This window comes from Nycticebus coucang, chromosome 11, assembly GCF_027406575.1.
Source record: "Nycticebus coucang isolate mNycCou1 chromosome 11, mNycCou1.pri, whole genome shotgun sequence".
Lineage (NCBI taxonomy): Eukaryota > Metazoa > Chordata > Mammalia > Primates > Lorisidae > Nycticebus > Nycticebus coucang.
Genome location: NC_069790.1, coordinates 106,090,762 through 106,103,105, shown reverse-complemented (window position 1 = coordinate 106,103,105; position 12,344 = coordinate 106,090,762). Strand labels below are relative to the sequence as shown.

The following is a 12,344-nucleotide window of genomic DNA, read 5'->3' as shown; positions in this document are numbered from 1 at the left end:
GGCAATAAGGCATGTTGCATTAAAATAAAGATTTTAATGCAAGCTAGAAAGTGAACGGTACTCTGAAAGCAGTAGAGCTAAAGTGCTATACTTCAGAAGGTGACATCCTATGATCAAGGTCCATGTTCACGCACCCTTACGCTTGATTTATTCTGCTATCAAACTGGACTTCCCATGCTGAAACTTATTAGGTATTAAGTCATCCTTTAGTCTGGTCTTTTCTAGGCTAGATGCCAATGCCTATTTTCCATCAGTTTAGGATCAGCCTGAACTATAACAAATGGGAAACCAAAATTGGACATAATAAACGTTGACCGAGGCTGGACGAAGTCCCAGTGCCTCCCGCCACCTTCCTGTTAACACATCCTAACATCGTTTTCGCACTGATAACAGCATCTCTTACAGAGATCGCTCATTCAGTTTTGTGCTAAATCCAGTTGTTTTTTTCCCCTGCTCCAGATTTGTTGCTTCATCAGTCTAGTTCCAGCATTTATCTTTACAGCTATTTTTGTTGTTATTATTATTTGTCCTTCATAGAATGAAATTCATTCTGTTTTCAGAGAACCATTTTTCAACTTTCAGGATACCCTGTATCATATTTTTCTTGTCTAAAGTCTTGGTGACTTAAAAAGTAAAAAAACCCCGAGGAACATAAGGGCTGATTTAAAAAAGGATCTTTCAAAGAGCGCCCACCTGAATTTCAATACCTGAGAAGTCTAATTATCTATTTGAGACGACATAGAGTCCTGGGTTCCAGATGACACCAACAGAGTGTTAATGTATTTCTGCCTCCCTCCTGAAACTCTGAGCTCCTTGAGGAGGGGAACTGCGTCGCACTCATCTTTTTGATCCTACCCTTGCCCCAGTAGCGCAGTGCTTGGTGTAGGGTAGGCCTCTGTAACATGCATTGCATAAACAAATTAGGGCAAATGAGGACCTTGACCACATTAATGTATTTTTCCATGACTGAGTCAAAACGGGGGGATAAGAGGTATGAGTGGTGTCTGGCTTCATGCTTAGTTGTGCCATGGCCACCACCGGCACTGAGATTCAGCTGGAGATGCGTGACTGAATGGTGAGGTGGGCTTAGATGAACGATTTGCAGGGGGCGGTGGGTTCTGGGCTTATGCTATGGTGTATCTTGGAATTGGCCCCTCAGCCCAGCATTGCCCTGAGGAGAGGCAGCTGCAGAGGGATGCCGAGGCTGTTTCCACAGGGTGTTTCCTGAGTCTGGGCCAACCTCTAGTGTCTGGTGAAAAAGAGTAACAGAGCAGAGGAGAGGTTTATTATCCCTAAGACTGAAGAGAATGCAAGGCCACTTTGGTGCCTCCAAAGGTTGTATCACAAGATTGCATCCTTGACACAGAGGCCCACGGTCCTGGTCTGGGCTCCAGGGCAGTGACAGTGGAGGGTCCTGCAAGTGACTTCATGTTCAGGGCCTCACTGGGGTGGGGACCAAGCAACAGGAGCTATGGCAGGTTGCACATAGTAGTAGTTCATCAAATCACTCGTGAGCTGTGGAGACAGCTCAGAGTGACTTCCAGAACCAACCAGACGGACATTTTTACTTGGAGCAGGGAGATAGCCTTGTATGAGCAGGTAACATTAAGAGCTATCTCATTAGGAATGTGATTCTATTGGTATCCATTGGCATATTCTTCCTGAGGACCTGTGAGTAACAACTGTAAGGTTTCTATGACTTTTAAAAACTACATTTTATTCTAAGTCTCTTAGACAAACTAAAATGAATTAGGAATACTATCAGGCACCATATACTCATCATCCAGCTTAAGAAATAAAACTTTCAAAGTAACATAGAGCCCCTCTGGGTTTTCGGTCCCAGGATAACTTTCTCTTCTTCACCGCCTAGAGTGTAGCTATTCTCCAGACCTGTCTGTGTCCGATCCCCTTTCTTGTAAGCTAATCCTTTGAACTTCTGTCCTGCAGGCATCTCTGCTCCCACCCCAGTGTGGTCACCAGCAGTGTCACCCAAGTATGTACCCCTGGCTTTAGGGTGAACCAGGATGACAGTGGGGGAGTGATACACCATTTCACTCTGTCTTAATGCTCCTGTCTTCCTGGGGAAATGAAGGTTCCCTTATCTTAATACTGATGCTGGGTTAGTCAAGAGGGCTTTCTTTCCTTCCCAAGGTCAAACCCTGGGGGCCAGGCTTCCCTGCCAATTCTTCCCCTGACGCAGACCCTGACCTCCAGCTGTACCCTCACTGGCGATCTCACACACATCATCGGTCAGTGTGCACCCTAACATCTGTCACAAAGGAACTGATACTCGGGATGCGAGGATTATCTGCATTTGCCACCATCTGCCTGATAATTCTTAACACCTTCCACCTCCACCCTTCAGAGCTATTGCTTCTCCTTTTCCCTAGATAAAAGTCTAGAATGCCTATTCTTCATTCCCCTTGCTTCTCTAAATTCTTATAATTCTTTAAGAACCAGTGCCTGGTCACTGATTCTTCCTGGGTTTGACTTTATTTCTTTGTAATTTATCATCTGAGGAGGAGAGACCAGAAAACTGGAGCCTTCTCTCCTTTGCATGTATTTGGGAAATAATTATGTTGCAATGTGTGTGTCAGCCCCTCCAGCTAACTGGCTGTGAGGCTCCCTGTTTCTACTTAAACTCTCTTGCTCTAATTATTTAGGTCTACTCTTGAAGCGGGTAGGGCACCGGTCCCATATGCCAGAGGTGGCGGGTTCAAACCCAGCCCCGGCCAAAAAAAAAAAAAAACAAAAAACCTGGGGTTTTAACCCAGCTGGACTAATTTTTTTTTTTATCCTGAAAAGTTTCTATTTTAAAAGAATCAGACTTGAAAGTCTCTAGCTCACGTCTGCTCTGCCGCTTGAAACACATCTTTAAAACAAACAGTGCTTGGAAATAGTAGGATTCTAACAGCTTCTTGGATAAATGGCTGCTGGTGCACAATTACAAAATGCTGGTTCTGGTCTTGGTGAAAATAGTAATAATATCTACTTTGTGTAATTCTAGGAAAGAAGTATATATTAAATACATGAAGAATAAGATTTCTACCCATAGGCCACAGTGATATATTTCAGAATGTAGATTTCTTATATATAGATATAATTAAACTGCAAAGAAAATTAAGAAATTATCACAGGGACTCTAAGGATATCATTCCAGTGCAGGAGAAAAAGTCAAATCTTCAAAGGAGGCGTTTTAGTTCCTAAGCCACAGGATTCTCATTGTGTAGCACTCTTGTTCAAAGTATCCAAATATTTCCACAACCATAAATTTATTTGCTGGCATCCACTGTATGCATCTGTATATTAAATTTACACATGACTTTTATAGCTGGAATTAAATCCAGATTTTTTTTTACCAGTGATACCATGTAAAGCCGTAAAAAATATTGATTTCCTTTTGGGGAGGTCAGACATAGATGAAAGCATATCGTTTCTATTGCTGAAAGACAGTCTATTATATGTTTTGAATACTTTGGGTATTGCGTTTATTATTGATGTTATATCAATGGCATCTTCTTAGGTACTGTCCTATTTTGTAATAACATTTTGCTTGATCCTGATATCTACAGATAGAAATAAATACACGGATGCATACCCACATTCTTATTTGTTCGTTGTTCTTGTGTACATAATTTTTTTCCACCAAATAAATTCCAGTATAACCTTTTTGTTGGCAGGGATGCTTCCTCATACCACTTCTGTACCCAATCCCGCCTAGAAGAGAGTTAGGATTATAGCAGATAGTTACTTAGTACTTGTCCTTTGCTCTCTGGGTTGAAGAGGAACAATGATGGAGTAGACAGAAGTGCTGCCCCAACAAGGTCACTTAGCAGGTCCTTCCAAACCCTTCCACAGAGTGGCATTTTTTGGAACATTCATAACAGTACAAGACCTAGAAGCTCTTCTGTGCCAGAAACCGGATCTTAGGAGTTCGAGGGTTTGCACATCTCAGGGAGACTGACTGACCCACAGATGCACTGACTGATTCACAGGTGCACGAAAGACATCACAGGGCCAACTCATTAAAGTAGAATGAATGACTTCCCTATTTGGTGCCTGGAGAGCTCTCATCTCCCAACCAGGGCACGTCCTTTTTCCCAAGCCAGAATTTCAGCAGAGACTTCTTTATGAGTGTGAAGTCAGACCAAAGGAAAGTGAAATCATCATAGGTAATATTCCACCCAAACCAAGGGGAGATGTGAGGAGGCATTTCTTCCAGCGGAGAGAATACTTCTCATGTCATGAGACTGAACCAACCCTGAGATTCAAGGTCTCCCTCATTTAGATGTTCCTAGATACCCAGTGCCAAACCTGGTCTTGGACTTGGCCTTCACGCAGACCTCTTCTACTGGCCATTCTTTCTTTACACTTGCTAATATCATAGATTACAGTTACATTCTACTTGCTTAAATCAGGGAGACTTAATGCAATTTGACCTTTATGCATTGCATTTATTAGAAATGCTTTTTAAATAGGATTCTTGGGTGCCTTTTTGATGGCAGCCTGAGGCAGGAGATTAGAAATAGTCTAGGAGGAGAAAGATTTTCTGTTTTAAGATGCTATTTTACTTTGAAGTTATTGAGCAATGAAATCAAACTCTAATTAGGATTAAGGCAGAAAAAGCAAATGAGCTCCTTTTTTTATTTTTCCTCACTAATTTATAGAATAAAACCAGGTAGATTTTTTAGGGAAAACATTTAATTAAAAAAAAAATCACATCCACTGTTCCCATTTAAAAGCCAGAAGCCATCTGGAAAACTTTTTAATTTTAAGACATTATGAAGACTACAAGGAATATAAAGTAGATGATACTTTTAAAAAAGTAGCAGATAGTTGCTTTAAACTTGAAAACCAATGATCTGAAATATGAATTCAGTTTTCTAAAATACATTGCAAAGTGGAGAGGACCGAGGTAATCTGAGATTCTCCTAGGTATTTTAGAATTCAGAGTTTTCTAGGATAACTTCAAATTATCTTTCCTTCTGACTCTTCCCTGGTGTATCTAAGAATTAAAAATTAAACTAAAAATTTAGAGAGACACAATTCTGAGGCTATTGCATTGTGCTTCCAGGTATATGTATTCTGAGTGTTGCAGTTCACTAACTTTATTTTAATTACAAATTTTATGTTCACAAATTAACCAAAGGGTGTGCTTTTCTTTCTTTCTTTTTTTTTTTTTTTAGAAACAGTTTCATTTTATCGCCCTCGGTAGAGTGCCATGGCATCACAGCTCACAACAACCTCCAACTCCTGAGTTTAGGCGATTCTCTTGCCTCAGCCTCCTGAGTAGCTGGGACTATAGGCGCCAAAGGGTATACTTTTCTAATGAAGAAACCCAATTTATATATATATATATTTATTTATTTTTGAGACAGAGTTTCGCTATGTCGCCCTTGGTGGAATGACGTGGCATCACAGCTCACAGCAACCTCAAACTCTTGGGCTTAAGCAATTCTCTTGCCTCAGCCTCCCAAGTAGCTGGGACTAAGGAAACCCAATTTATACATACTTCTCATCCTTCTTCCAAACAGTATGACTTGAGGTTCATGATCTGTTTATAAAAAAGGTGCCACTTTACTGTGGTGAAAAAAATATATATACCACTGTATCTTTATTAAAAAGTCTTGGGTTGTGATTATTTCCTTCCTTCCTTCCTTCCTTCCTTCCTTCCTTCCTTCCTTCCTTCCTTCCTTCCTTCCTTCCTTCCTTTCTCTCTCTCTTTCTTTCTTCTTTTCTCTCTCTTTCTCTCTGTCTCTCCCTCTTTCCCTCCCCCACTTTCTTTTTTTGTCTGGGTAAGTGGCAGTACCCAGAGAGGAGACTGGGAGCTAGTGGAGAAGTTTAGGTCAGGTTTATTGAAAAGTGACAGTGATATGGGCTAATCTTACTACTGGAGTTAGATGGTATCTCAAGGTAGTTTTGATTTGCATTTCTCTAATGATAAAAGATGATAAGCATTTTTTCATATGTCTGTAGGCCGTGTGCCTGTCTTCTTCAGAGAAGTTTCTCTTCAAGTCCCTTGCCCAGCCTGCGATGGGATCACTTGTTCTTTTCTTGCTTATATGTTTGAGTTCTCTGTGGATTCTGGTTATTAAACCTTTGTCGGAGACATAACCTGCAAATATCTTCTCCCATTCTGAGGGCTGTCTGCTTGCTTTACTTACTGTGTTCTTGGCTGTGCAGAAGCTTTTTAGTTTGATCAGGTCCCAGTAGTGTATTTTTGAAGCTGCTTCGATTGCCCGGGGAGTCCTCCTCATAAAATACTCACCCAGACCAATTTCTTCAAGGGTTTTCCCTACACTGTCTTCTAGTATTTTTATAGTTTCATGTCTTAAGTTTAAATCTTTAATCCAGTGAGAGTCTATCTTACTTAATGGTGAAAGATGTGGGTCCAGTTTCAGTCTTCTACAGGTTGCCAGCCAGTTTACCCAGCCCCATTTGTTAAATAGGGAATATTTTCCCCATGGAATGTTTTTAATTGGCTTGTCAAAGATCAAATAACGGTAAGTAGCTGGATTTATCTCTTGGTTCTCTATTCTGTTCCAGACATCTACTTCTCTGTTTTTGTGCCAGTACCATGCTGTTTTGATCACTATTGATTTATAGCATAGTCTGAGGTCTGGTAGCGTGATTCCTCCTGCTTTGTTTTTATTTCTGAGTAATGTCTTGGCTATTCGAGGTTTTTTCTGATTCCATATAAAACGAAGTATTATTTTTTCAAGATCTTTAAAGTATGACAGTGGAGCTTTAATAGGGATTGCATTAAAATTGTATATTGCTTTGGGAAAATCCCAAGACCAGAGATGCTGACGTGGATGTGGAGAAAAGGGAACACTTCTACACTGCTAGTGGGAATGCAAATTAATACATTCCTTTTGGAAAGATGTTTGGAGAACACTTAGAGATCTAAAAATAGATCTGCCATTCAATCCTATAATTCTTCTACTAGGTATATACCCAGAAGACCAAAAATCACATTATAACAAAGATATTTGTACCAGAATGTTTATTGCAGCCCAATTCACAATTGCTAAGTCATGGAAAAAGCCCAAGTGCCCATCGATCCATGAATGGATTAATAAATTGTGGTGTATGTACACCATGGAATATTATGCAGCCTTAAAGAAAGATGGAGACTTTGCCTCTTTCATGTTTTACATGGATAGAGCTGGAACATATTCTTCTTAGTAAAGTATCTCAAGAATGGAAGAAAAACTATTCAATATACTCAGCCCTACTATGAAACTAATTTATGGCTTTCATATGAAAGCTATAACCCAGTTATAACCTAAGAATATGAGGAAGGGGGAGAGGGAGGGGAGGAGGGGGAGGATGGGCAGAGGGAGGGTGATTGGTGGGATCACACCTGCAGTGCATCTTACAAGGGTACATGTGAAACTTAGTAAATGTAGAATATAATTGTCTTAATACAATAACTAAGAAAATGCCAGGAAGGCTATGTTAACCAGTGTGATGAAAATGTGTCACTAATTAAAACCAGTGTATGGTGCCCCATGATCGCATTGATGTACACAGCTATGATTTAATATTAATAAAAAAAAAAAAGAAAGAAAAGTGACAGTGATTCGCCTGGGCAGTGGGAAGATGATGTCCCTGCTGAGGGGCAGTTAGAGACCCTGTTTATAGGGGGTGGTAAATTCCACAGCTTGCCCCAGAGGGCTTTGGTGAGTAAAGGTCCTTTGGCAAGAACTTCGGGGGTGGGGTAATTAGGTCCTTTGTGTTCTTTGTCTGAGGAAGGGGGGAGGGTTTAGGTAGGGCCACATTAGGCCTCCATCATTGTCTACCATTACATCCCAATACCACATAGGGTCTAAACTTCAGACCCAATACATATGTTAAACACTCTGTTTCAGAAAGTGCGTTGATAAATACTTGCCTGGGTTAGCCATACTTCTTGTCTATTTCTGCCCATTCTTCTGCAATTAACTGGAGAACATTCCTTCTCCTGACTACAAACTTGATCTTTCAGTAGGGAATTTTTGATTACACAGTTTGTTCACTGTTGGGCTGCCAAGGGTTTGGTATTAACCCTGTAATGCGGTGATTATCTGATTTTATAATATATAGACATTAATTGCAAATAATATTAAGGGTCTGAGTACTAGAGCAAATAGTCCAACAAAAAGAAATCAAGTCTTACCATATTAACATCATTTGCCTTTGTAATGCAAATAAATAAGCATGAATGGTCCAAATTATATAATGTAAAAGTCTAATTATCCTTAATAGTTGGAGAAATGATAAATTTCTTCACATCTCTAGAGAAAACCATATGGAGTCAAAATTCTAGTGGCTTGAAGGTTCAGCAGAAGAGTGATGTAAGCCCAGAAAAGATATCGATGGTGTCAATATTCAGAGGATACCAGGAAGGCTGCTAACATTTCTGCCTCTTCACAAATAGCTTAGCAGATTTAGCAAATTTCTGCCTTGATACACAGATATGAATTGAAGTATTTGTGTCCATTCAACATGTGTGCTGGTCTTTGGGGAAATCAGAATGAATAAGATAAATTTTCTGATCTACAGTTGCTTTTGATTTGGGGGAGAAAACAGACACATGCATAATCATATAAAATAGATGATAATAATGAACATTTATAAAAAGTGCTACCTGAGACATGAGGTAGAAAATTTGTCACTTGGACTGGGAACATCTGGGACACTTTTTCCTGAAGGGTGACTGTTGAGCTGGCCTTTCAAGGTAGGAAAGAATCACAAGTCACAAGAGGCTTAGGAGGGAAAAGAGCCGTACGGAAAAGCACAGATGAGAAGCTCTCTGTAAGTCCGAGCACCACTGCCGGCTTGGAAGCAAAATCAGACAAGTAAGTGACCAACGGCCAGGTTCTCTAGGTAAACATAAGGACAGTTTCATTCTGATTAGGATAAAGCTACCATTTTAAATCTTTTGAATTTTCTCTTCAATTCACAACTAGAGGAAAAGAAAAGATAAAATGGCTTTGCTTCTCCTAATCTGTAATTGAGGTCCTAAGCCTTTTCCAGAAATGATAGGCTCTAGACAGAATGAGAAGTGACATTTTATAGCATTTTCTCTGCATCTGATTTTTGAAAGACTGGGATCACGGAGGGCCAGTCAGACAGCACGAGGTGAGAAGTGTGAAAATTCCTTTGAAACACACACTACACAGCCAGTGTGAAACCTGCAGCTCTACATACTGTTAAACAGAAGCGAGTCCAATTTAAATCAACCGCAGAGGCGCCTGTGAGTGATAAACATGTCACATGTGCATCACTCTTCACACCAGTGATGGCATTTTCCTCTATCTCACTTAATCTTTTCAGCCCCCCCGAGAAGTACTGGCTCTGGGAAAAGGAAGCCCAGATCTGCTAAGCCTTTATTCAGTGTCTTTTCTCTCAGCCTTGATTTAAAAGGTAACTTTCATTAGCCGGAGTTAGAGGGTATTGCCTGGGTTTGTGATTAGAGATTGAGAGTTGGGCACCACATAGTGCAGAGGGAAAAAGCCCCAGAGTTGGATCAAATGAAAAGGTTTCTACATGTAACCCTGCCACTGACTGTGCTCTGGCATGTTGCTTGCAAACCTAGGTCCAGCGATTTGGGCCTCCTGCCCCTTTTAAAGAATGTAAAAGAGAGACAGGATAATTTCTGACACTAGAATTTGTCTCTTAGAAGTCATTTTGCATTTCAGGCCGTCTCATCTGACCTTTTTCAGAAGGGGACATCTCCCAAGCTCAGCTCTACCATAGCCCTGACAAAAGGCACCATGAGATAAGATTTATATTCATGTGCCAACGATGTGAGGCACTTAGGGACTAAAGAATTTCTATCCTTCCTTAGCCTTGAGTTTTAAAAAACTTCATTCTATTCTGTTCAAAAACCACTGAGCATCTATAGCGATAATAATCCCTAGGTGGGAGGATGCCAGTTCAGAGAAAAATACACGTATTTGGAATGGTTGGCTTTTGTGGTTAGATAGAGTTAAAGGCACTTAAAAGGGAATAGCGGGAAGGCGAAGTCTCAGGTATCAACTCTTTCTACATTACAATCACTGTCCAAGGCCTTTTAATAGTAGCTTCTTTCTCATCTCCTTCATCAAGGAAGGAGAGATTATATCCCTGAAACGAACCCCCACTAAAACATTCAAGATTTACACTACAGCTTTGATTAGAGAAACAGAAGAACTGTTCAAGGAAGGAGTGGGCAGTGGTGCACATCCACCCTGGCTGCCAATAGTGCCTTGGGGAAGATGCAGGATGATTACACCTGATGATGCTTCTTGTCTTGGAATCAGCATGATAACCCATCATCTCACCCATTCACTCCCTTCCTGCTCAGTTAATTTTTTATTGGTTTCTTGAGTTCCCCCTGAAAAATGTGCCAAAAATGCAAGGGTTTCTGTGGGAATCAAAAATAGGTTGACTGCTGTTATGCTAAGCGTACACAGTAGTGCTACTAGCTCTAGAAATAAAGGACTCTTTCATTACCCAGTTGCCCATGCTGGCTCTGAGTTATCTAGTTTTCCTTTGGAGGCCCCATGAAGCATGCAAAACTCCCCCCAGACAATAAGACCCAGGCTAGCCTAAGAAAAGATAGAAAGCACATATTAAGCAATCCTCTGGATTCTGTCAGTTGAATTCCTAAATGGTACAGGAAAACAGAAGTCAGGGAAGGTAGGACACAGATAGTCCGTGTCACCCACAATGGAAAATCTGCACGTCAGAAGAGTTTCCTATTCTAAACAATGTGGGGTTTAAAATACACTCTCTGGAGACTCTCCTGAACGTACAGGCTTGTAGCTGCTATTTATAGTGGCTGATGTGTACTTTACCAGAATTTTTATTCCAACAAAGGAACTGTATGTAATGTGGGGACTTGTTAAAATGGAAAATAAACCCTCACATTTTAACTTCTGTCATTGGCACTAATTTCAAATATAATGTCAGATCTCACTAATCTAGACTAAGTAGAAGGAGGCTAGTAAAAATTATAAAATATTTTAAAAGAAGTTTAGTTTTCAAAAAATGTTCAAGTAGGGCGGCGCCTGTGGCTCAGTCAGTAAAGCGCCGGCCCCATATGCCGAGGGTGGCGGGTTCAAACCCGGCCCCAGCCAAACTGCAACCAAAAAATAGCCGGGCGTTGTGGCGGGCGCCTGTAGTCCCAGCTACTCGGGAGGCTGAGGCAAGAGAATCGCTTAAGCCCAGGAGTTGGAGGTTGCTGTGAGCTGTGTGAGGCCACGGCACTCTACCGAGGGCCATAAAGTGAGACTCTGTCTCTACAAAAAAAAAAAAAAATGTTCAAGTAAACCTAGTGACTTCCACCAGGCTAACTAAACACTGGAAACTTGTTTAAACAATGAATAAATAAAAATGACTTAATAATTAGCAAATTAAGCTATTAAATGGAAGTGACTATTTCTAAAGTTATTTAGAAAGGTTTTAAAAAGTCGTACCCTCCAGTGTTTAAAAACTAAGCCGTGGAATGTAGCTTACATATTTAACATGTTAATCAAATCCTTTATTTATACATAGTTCAAAGTTCTACTTTACTACTGTCCCTGAATAAATGATCATAAATCCAGAAGTAGGAGAGTCTCGGGCTAGCACAGATTCGTGATAGACAAAAAACCTAGTTTCCAGCTGCTGATGAACATTGCTTATCCGATTGCAAACTAATGATAAGAACTGATTTTATTCACAAAGGGCGCCCACATTCCTCATTAACTTTACTCACAGATGAATGGAAATATACTTGATATAGCCACTGTCTCCATCTTCCAACATGCTCAGGTTTCATGCCCCGTGGTACTTTCTGGCATCACTGTTAAAGACCTTTGGGATAATAAAGGTGAAGAACATCCCTGGAAGATTTCAAATGAAGGAGATAGCTTTCTCTGGACTAAGATTTTGGAATAGTTTGTCATCATTCCTGTCTGCTACTTCCATCTGGCCAACTCAAACAGAGAGCTCTCACATCTGCTGGTCAGCGAGAAAACCCAAGGACAGAAGAGAGATGGTTAACATGACATTGAATAGCCGTCAGTACATTTTCATTTCCTTTTGATGAGAATTCTTTGTTCACGCTGCACACTTCTCACAGCCTTGGGCAGCACAAGGATTCCTGTGGTCCTGTGGGCTTAAAAAGGCAAACTTCTTGCCCTCTCTGGGGAGTGGCCTCTCATCAACACTTTTATCTGAGGGTCTGGAGATTATCTTTGGAATGCCCTAGATCCCAAGGCCCTGGAAAGCTATCACAAATTTGTATGATTTCAGTTAGAATTTTATTTTCAAATAAGTAAATTATTCAGGATACTAGTTACCATTGTGGGTAAAGAGGAAGAGAGGGGGGC

General features: G+C 40.6%; 2 protein-coding genes across 12 annotated transcripts in view; one reads left to right on the top strand and one right to left on the bottom strand.

Annotated features, from left to right (window-relative positions):
• CALD1 (caldesmon 1) overlaps positions 1 to 12,344 on the bottom strand; it is a 221,655-nt gene that overhangs the window by 74,452 nt on the left and 134,859 nt on the right. The window lies entirely within an intron of this gene.
• The window catches only part of CYREN (cell cycle regulator of NHEJ), a 275,649-nt gene that overhangs the window by 214,757 nt on the left and 48,548 nt on the right, over positions 1 to 12,344 (top strand). The gene's annotated exons all lie outside the window — the stretch shown is intronic.